An 8,454-nucleotide genomic window follows, 5' to 3' on the forward strand; every position below is an offset into this window, starting at 1 on the left:
CAACGCAAATGTAGGAACTTTGGATGAACACTGTTGGTATAATTTACTCCTCCCAAAGCTGAACCAGTGTACATTTATACCTATAGTATACAAGAATGGGAGAAGGTAATGGCACCCCACTCCAGTACCCTTGCCTGGAAAATCCCATGGACGGAGGAGCCTGGTAGGCTGCAGACCATGGGGTCGCGGAGAGTCGGACACGACTGAGCGACTTCACTTTCACTTTTCCCTTTCATGCATTGGAGAAGGAAATGGCAACCCACTCCAGTGTTCTTGCCTGGAGAATCCCAGGGACGGGGGAGCCTGGTGGGCTGCCGTCTATGGGATCGCACAGAGTCGGACAAGACTGAAGCGACTTAGCAGCAGCAGCAGCAGCATACAAGAATGTTTCTTCTTTTTTACTAAAAAATGGATATTATTAATCTTCAAAAATTTTGCCTATCCAGTGGTAGAAAGTTAAATCATTGCTGTTTTTATTTGCATTTCCTTGATTGGAAGAATACCTTTTCATGTGTTTATTGGAAAAAAGGCATATCTTTCCCCTAATAAAACCTTTGCTCATATGCCTATTTTAGTAATTGTTTATCTTTTTCTCATGGAAGGTCTTTCTCTTTTCTAAATATTTTTTTTTTGTTGCTGTTCAGTTGCTAAGTCATATCTGACTCTTTGCTACCTCATGGACTGCAGTCTGCCAGGCTTCCCTGTTCTTCACTATCTCATGGAGCTTGCTCCCACTCATGTCCATTGAGTTGGTGATGCGGTCCAGCTGTCTCATCCTCTGTCACCCCCTTCTCCTCTTGCCCTCAATCTTTCCCAGCATCAGGGTCTTTTCCAGTGAGTCGACTCTGAATAATTAGCTTTTTAAAAAATCATTTATGATTGTGCTGGGTCTTCATTGCTGTGCACAGGCTCTCTCTAGTTTAGATGAGCAGGGGCTACTCTTGGTTGTGGTCACAGGCTTCTCTTGCAGCGGTTTCCCTGGTGAAGAGCACAGGCGCTAGGCGCATGGGCTTCAGTAGTTGTGGTGCTCGGGCATACTTGCTCTGTGGCATATGGAATCTTCCCAAACCAGGGACTGAACCTGTGTCTCCTGCTTTGGCAGGCTGATTCTTATCCACTGTACCACCAGGAAAGTCCTGAATATTAAGTTTTTGTCGATTACTTTACAAATATTTTCCCCAGTTGTTGCCACTTATCTTTTAGAAATATGTAGAATAGAAGGGTAATCCTCCTGTAAAGATTTCAAAAATTATTATTGAATGCAGCCAGTCAGTCTTTATTTTCTTTATGAATTTTGGTGCTTGCTTAACTTGGCCTAGTCCACCTCCAGATTATAAAGCTGTATTCACATATTTAATATTTTGATAAATTTGTTTTTCATGTATAACTGTAATCCATTTGAAATTTATGTATAGTGTGAGGTCAACCTCTCACACTATTTACTGTAGAGTCCATCCTTTTCCTGCTGAATTGAATGTCCACATTTATAATAACAAAATTCCAATATATTTGTGGGTAGATTTTTTTGAAATCTCTGTTATTTCCCACTAATTTGTCTGTCCCTGGGCTAATGCTGTACTGTTTCAACCAGCTTCATGTTATGTTTAGTTAAATGGTAGCAAAAGCTCTCTTCTTTAAAAAAAACAGCTTAATCTACAAAGTTTGCCTTTCTTATAAACTTTATAATCTGTCAGTTTTCATTAAATTTTTTTCTTTAATATTTTTCATTAAAAATATTATTGGTATTTGAATTAAAATTAAATACACAGAATAACTTGAGGAAGATTGTCATTTTTACAGTATTGAGTTCCTAGCCAGAAATATAGTATATGCCTCCATTCATTCAGCTCTTCTATTCATGGATGTCTGGAAAAAAACTGAGTTTATTTCTGAGTAGTTTACAAGTTTTGATTATGTTTTTTAGGAATAGTATCTTTTCCACTACATTTATAAAACTCCATTTATTAGGTATTTTAAAGCTGTTGATGGAGTAAAAGCATAATGATCTTGATTCCTGGTCATCTTGCAAAACTGTGTATTTAATTCAGTGGTTTTTCAGTGATTCTCTTGGCTTATTTTGGGGTAATCAAATCAAAATGGTCACAGCTACCTCTTGTCTGTTTTGAAATTCACTCCATTTATTTCTTTTGCTGTCTCATTGCTGGAGACTCTAGCGCAATATGAATTAGTAGCAATAATGGTGGAAGTGTATGTGCTGAATTCTTCTTCTATTCATTTCATAGATACTTATTGGGACTTTGCTCTGTGTGAGGCACTGTTTTGGGCCCTGGTGACACAGTTGTGAGCTTTTAAGATATTATTTTTATTAAATTTGTTCACATAATGAAATACGTTACTAGATTTCCACCAGATTGCTTAGGTAAATTTATAATATTCTCTGGATTCATTTTTCTACCATTTTGTTTAGAATTTTTGTTCCAGTGTTGGACTGGCCTACAGTTTTCTTTTTTGTTCCACTCTTGGTATCATTACTATACTGGCCTCTTAAACATGTTGAGGAGCTTTCTTGTATTTTCCTGTGCCCTACAGCAGTTTGTATAACACCAGCATTATCTGTTCCTTACATTTGATAGATAGTAAACATAAAATTCACTGGGCCTGATGCTTTTTATATGGGGTAGATCTTTGACTGTTTAAAAAAACCTTTCATAGTTATTGGCTTAGTTGGGTTTCCCACCTGTTTTTGCATTAATTTTAGTAAAAAAGAAGCAATTTAGCTTAGATTTTAATATTTCAAACTGATAAGTAAAATTTGAACCTATGGCTCCTTTCCTATTTTTAATTGTTACTTACATATGTACTCTGTCACTTTTCTTAATTATTACAGATTAGATTTACCAAATTTTTGTCTATTTCATAGGTATTTCTCACAAAACCTGATGTAGTATTACTGGTTAGCTTTATGATAGCCATCCTTCCTTCATGTTACTACCGATCCAGACAGCAGCTCACACTCTCTGCCATGTTGCTCATCATCTTCAGGGAGAAGCTGTCACACTCCCATCTCCAAAGCTGGGTGGCCCATTGGCTTGATCTAATTAGCATAGCCAGTGCTTGGCCACCTGACCCCAGGTGGGTTATCCCAGTCAGCATAAGGTATGGTTCCATTACTTCATGGCAAATAGATGGGGAAACAGTGGAAACAGTGACAGACTTTATTTTTTTGGACTCCAAAATCACTGCAGATGGTGACTGCAGCCATGAAATTAAAAGACGCTTGCTCCTGGGAAGAAAAGTTATGACAAACCTAGACAGCATATTAAAAAGCAGAGACATTACTTTGCCAACAAAGGTCCGTCTAGTCAAAGCTATGGTTTTTCCAGTGGTCATGTATGGATGTGAGAGTTGGACCGTAAAGAAAGCTGAGTGCAGAAGAATTGATGCTTTCGAACTGTGGTGTTGGAGAAGACTCTTGAGAGTCCCTGGACTGCAAGGAGATCCAACCAGTCCATCCTAAAGGAGATCATTTCTGAATATTCATTGAAAGGACTGATGCTGAAGCTGAAACCCCAATACTTTGGCCACCTGATGCGAAGAACTGACTGATTTGAAAAGACCCTGATGCTGGGAAAGATTGAAGGTGGGAGGAAAAGGGGATGACAGAGGATGAGATGGTTGGATGGCATCACAGACTCAGTGGACATGAGTTTGAGTAAACTCCGGGAGTTGGTGATGGACAGGGAGGCCCGGCATCCTGCAGTCCATGGGGTCACAAAAAGACACGACTGAGTGACTGAACTGAGACCTGAGAGGAGAGAAATACATCCTCTGTCTTAATGTGGATGATGAAGCAGAAGGATGCTGGCCACCATTTTTCAATAAGGGGACTGACTCACAATGAAGTTGCTATCACTGAAGTGAGGAGACAGAAATTTCAAGCCTGTTTAAGTGAACGTTTTACTTGGGAACTCCTAAATGGTACAAACTGCCTTTTGATTTTAGTGATCAAATACCCTTCTTTTTGTTTATTTCATGAAAATTCTTTTAGCTTTAGTAGTCCAATGTTCCCCCTTGGGGGGCTTTATTTTATTGTTCTTTTTCTGACTTCTTGAGTAGTATGCTTAATTCATTCATTATTTTTGGTTTCTGATATTTTCAGTTAATTCCATAAAATTTCCTGTGAGTCTCACTTTGGCCTCATTTGACATTTGACCTCATTGTCATTCGTTTCTTTGTCATTCATTTCTATATTACTTTTTAATTTCACACTGTATTTCTTACTTAACCCAAGAGTTCTATCTATGTGTTGTTTAATCTCCTGACAGATATTTTGGGAGAGGGATAGGAGAATTTATTGAGGTTTTCTTTGTGCCTAGTATTTGGTAATTTTTATTGAATATTTCATGTGTGTGTGAAATAAAAGTGTGTGTTTTGAAACAGAGTTCTAGCTGAAAGTGATTGCATCAGGTTTGTTGATTGTGTTATTCAAATCCTCTCAACACTTCTGATAGTTTATATCTATAAATCTGTTGATTTCTGAGAAGACTGTTTCTTTTTTGGAAGGTAAAGAACATTTATTATTTTTAAATAATCAATGGGAGTATTGATAATGATACTAAAAAGTTCTACAACTTAGGGGAAACTTAGAGATTGTTTTATTATTTTTCATATTATGCATTAAAAAAGTTTTACCTGATAAAGAATTTATATGTGAAAAAGATGACATCTATAAAAACATATGTATAGACAGGGACACCCACATTTGGGAACAAAGACTATTTCCTTCTGCGATTCTAGCTTTATTTTTTAAAGCTGTATTGTTAGGAGTACATTATTCATGCCTACTATACCATCTTGGTGGAATATATACTATCAGTGTAAAATACAGCTGTTATTGCATTTAATATTTGTTTTTACAGAGATCCAGATCATAGAGTTCAGTCCTAACTCTGCTGTAATAATTGATTAGAAGATAATTTTATATTTTGTATGTGTTTCTTATAAATTTTCCTGGGGGTTATTTTGTACATTCTACAATTTCTTGCTTCAAACATTTAATTCATTTATTTTCATTCTTTGTTCAGTTCAGTCTCTCAGTCATGTCCAGTTCTTTGCGACCCCATGGACTGCAGCACACTAGGCTTCCTTGTCCATCACCAACTCCTGGAGTTTACTCAAACTCATGTCCATTGAGTCAGTGATGCCATCCAACCATCTCCTCATCTGTCGTCCCCTTCTCCCGTGCCTTCAGTCTTTCCCAGCATCAGGGTCTTTTCAAATGAGTCAGCTCTTTGCATCAGGTGGCCAAAGTATTGGAGTTTCAGCTTCAGCATCAGTCCTTCCAATGAATATTTAGAAATGATTTCCTTTAGGATGGACTGGTTGGATCTCCTTGCAGTCCAAGGGACTCTCAAGAGTCTTCTTCAACACCACAGTTCAAAAGCATCAATTTTTCAGTGCTCAGCTTTTTTTATGGTCCAACTCTCACATCCATACACAACTACTGGAAAAACCATAGCTTTGACTAGACGGACCTTTGTTGACAAACTAATGTCTCTGCTTTTTAATATGCTGTCTAGGTTGGTCATAAATTTTCTTCCCAGGAGCAAGCATCTTTTTATTTCATGGCTGCAGTCACCATCTCCAGTGATTCTGGAGCCCAAGAAAATAAAGTCTGTCACTGTTTCCACTGTTTCCCCATCTATTTCCCAGGAAGTGATGGGACCAGATGCCATGATCTTAGTTTCCTGAATGTTGAGTTTGAAGTCAACTTTTTCACGCTCCTCTTTCACTTTCATCAAGAGGCTCTTTAGTTCTTCTTCACTTTCAGCCGTAAGGGTGGTGTCATCTGCACATCTGAGGTTATTGATATTTCTTCTGGCAATCTTGATTCCAGCTTGTGCTTCCTCCAGCCCAGCGTTTCTCATGATGTCCTCTGCATATAAGTTAAATAAGCAGGGTGACAATATACAGCCTTGATGTACTACTTTTCCTATTTGGAACCAGTCTGTTGTTCCATGTCCAGTTCTAACTGTTGCTTCCTGACCTGCATACAGGTTTCTCAAGAGGCAGGTCAGGTGGTCTGGTATTCCCATCTCTTTCAGAATTTTCCACAGTTTATTGTGATCCACGCAGTCAAAGGCTTTGGCATAGTCAATGAAGCAGAAATAGATGTTTTTCTGGAACTCTCTTGCTTTTTCAATGATCCAGTGGATGTTGGCAATTTGATCTCTGGTTCCTCTGCCTTTTCTAAAACCAGCTTGAACATCTGGAAGTTCACGGTTCACGTATTGCTGAAGCCTGGCTTGGAGAATTTTAAGCATTATTTTACTAGCGTGTGAGATGAGTGCAATTGTGTGGTAGTTTGAGCATTCTTTGGCATTGCCTTTCTTAGGGACTGGAATGAAAACTGACCTTTTCCAGTCCTGTGGCCACTGCTGAGTTTTCCAAATTTGCTGGCATATTGAGTGCAGTACTTTTACAGCATCATCTTTCAGGATTTGAAATAGCTCAACTGGAATTCCATCACCTCCACTAGCTTTGTTCGTAGTGATTCTTCCTAAGGCCCACTTGACTTCGCATTCCAGGATGTCTGGCTCTAGGTGAGTGATCACACCATCGTGATTATCTGGGTCGTGAAGATCTTTTTTGTACAGTTCTTCTGTGTATTCTTGCCACCTCTTCTTAATATCTTCTGCTTCTGCTAGGTCCGTACCATTTCCGTCCTTTATAGAGCCCATATTTGCATGAAATGTTCCCTTGGTATCTCTAATTTTCTTGAAGAGATCTCTAGTCTTTCCCATTCTATTATTTTCCTGTATTTCTTTGCATTGATCGCTGAGCAAGGCTTTCTTGTCTCTCCTTGCTATTCTTTGGAACTCTGCATTCAGATGGGTATATCTTTCCTTTTCTCCTCTGCTTTTCACTTCCCTACCTTGCACAGCTATTTGTAAGGCCTCCTCAAACAGCCGTTTTGCTTTTTTGCATTTCCTTTTCTTGGGGATGGTCTTGATTCCTGTCTCCTGTACAATGTCACGTACCTCCATCCATAGTTCATCAGGCACTCTGTCTATCAGATCTAGTCCCTTAAAGCTATTTCTCACTTCCACTGTATAGTCACAAGGGATTTGATTTATGTCATACCTGAATGGTCTAGTGGTGTTCTCCACTTCCTTCATTGTTTGTTACTCAGTAGTAAATACATTTAAAGTTATGGATTTGCCTTGACCATACCCAAGTTCAAGTAAGTTTTTTCAATGCATTGCTCTAATTACTAGTATTTTCTAAATAGTTGATATAATGTTTTTATTTCCTTGAAATAAGTTAACCAACTTTATTTTTAAGATTTTTAAATCATTTGTTTAATCTCACTTAATTGTTATTAAATCCTTGTTCATTGCATTATGGTTAAAGCTGTGGCCCAGAATAGTTCTGCTTTTAGGGAGGTTAACTGTGATTTTCTTAGTAGTCTAGTTTATGGTTGACTTTTATAGATGTTCCATCCCTCAAAGATAGGCAGAGCTGGAGAAGACTCTCCTACTGCAAGTGAGGTTTTTCTGTTTCTCATGTATCACTTGTGTTTGATGTCATGATATTACATGGTAATGGTGGCGGTTTAGTCTCTAAGTCACGTCTGACTCTTGCAGGCCCATGGACTGTAGCCTGCCAGGCTCCTCTGTCTGTGGAATTATCTTAGCAGGAATACTGGAGTGGGTTGCCATTTCCTTCTCCAGGGGATCTTCCTGACCCAGGGACCAAACTCGTGTCTCCTGCATTGCAAGTGAATTCTTTACTATTGAGCCACTAGGGAATCCCTTGCTATCACATAGTCATTATAATTTTTATCTTTTTTCACCGTAAAATAACTTTATTTTTTCTGTTTAAAGCTTTTATCCTGAATTACATCTTTAGAAATTAATCTTGTCATTTCTATTTTTGCTTACATATATTTACTGTATTTCGGCCCATCTTTTACTTTCAACTGCTTCATATTACTTTGTTTTAGGTGAGTCTCAAGTAGCACATGAGTGGATTTTTTTTCTACCCAGTATAAGAATTTCTGACTTATTGTGTAAGTAGAGGTTTTTCTTTGTATTCACATTGGTGGTCATGAATATGCTTGGTCTTTATTCAGTTATCTTTTATTCTTGGTTGATTATTCCCCACAGAGCATTACTTTCCACAGAGCCAGAAGAGTAGAGGTGGTTTTGCTTCTCTGGGTTTTCTTTCTTCTCTCTTTTCCTTACTCTTTTTTCTCAGAGGCAGTCTAATTATAGGACTAATCATTGTCTTCTTCTCTAGGGCTTCCCTCCTAGCTCAGTCAGTAAAGAATCTGCCTGCAGTGCAGAAGACATGGGTTCGATTCCTGGATCTGGAAGATTCCCTGAAGAAGGAAATGGCAACCCACTCCAGTATTCTTGCCTGGATAATCCCATAGACAGAGGAACCTTGTGGGCTACAGTCCATGGGGTCACAAGAGTCGGACACGACTGA

Source organism: Bubalus bubalis, chromosome 21 (assembly GCF_019923935.1).
Source record: "Bubalus bubalis isolate 160015118507 breed Murrah chromosome 21, NDDB_SH_1, whole genome shotgun sequence".
NCBI lineage: Eukaryota > Metazoa > Chordata > Mammalia > Artiodactyla > Bovidae > Bubalus > Bubalus bubalis.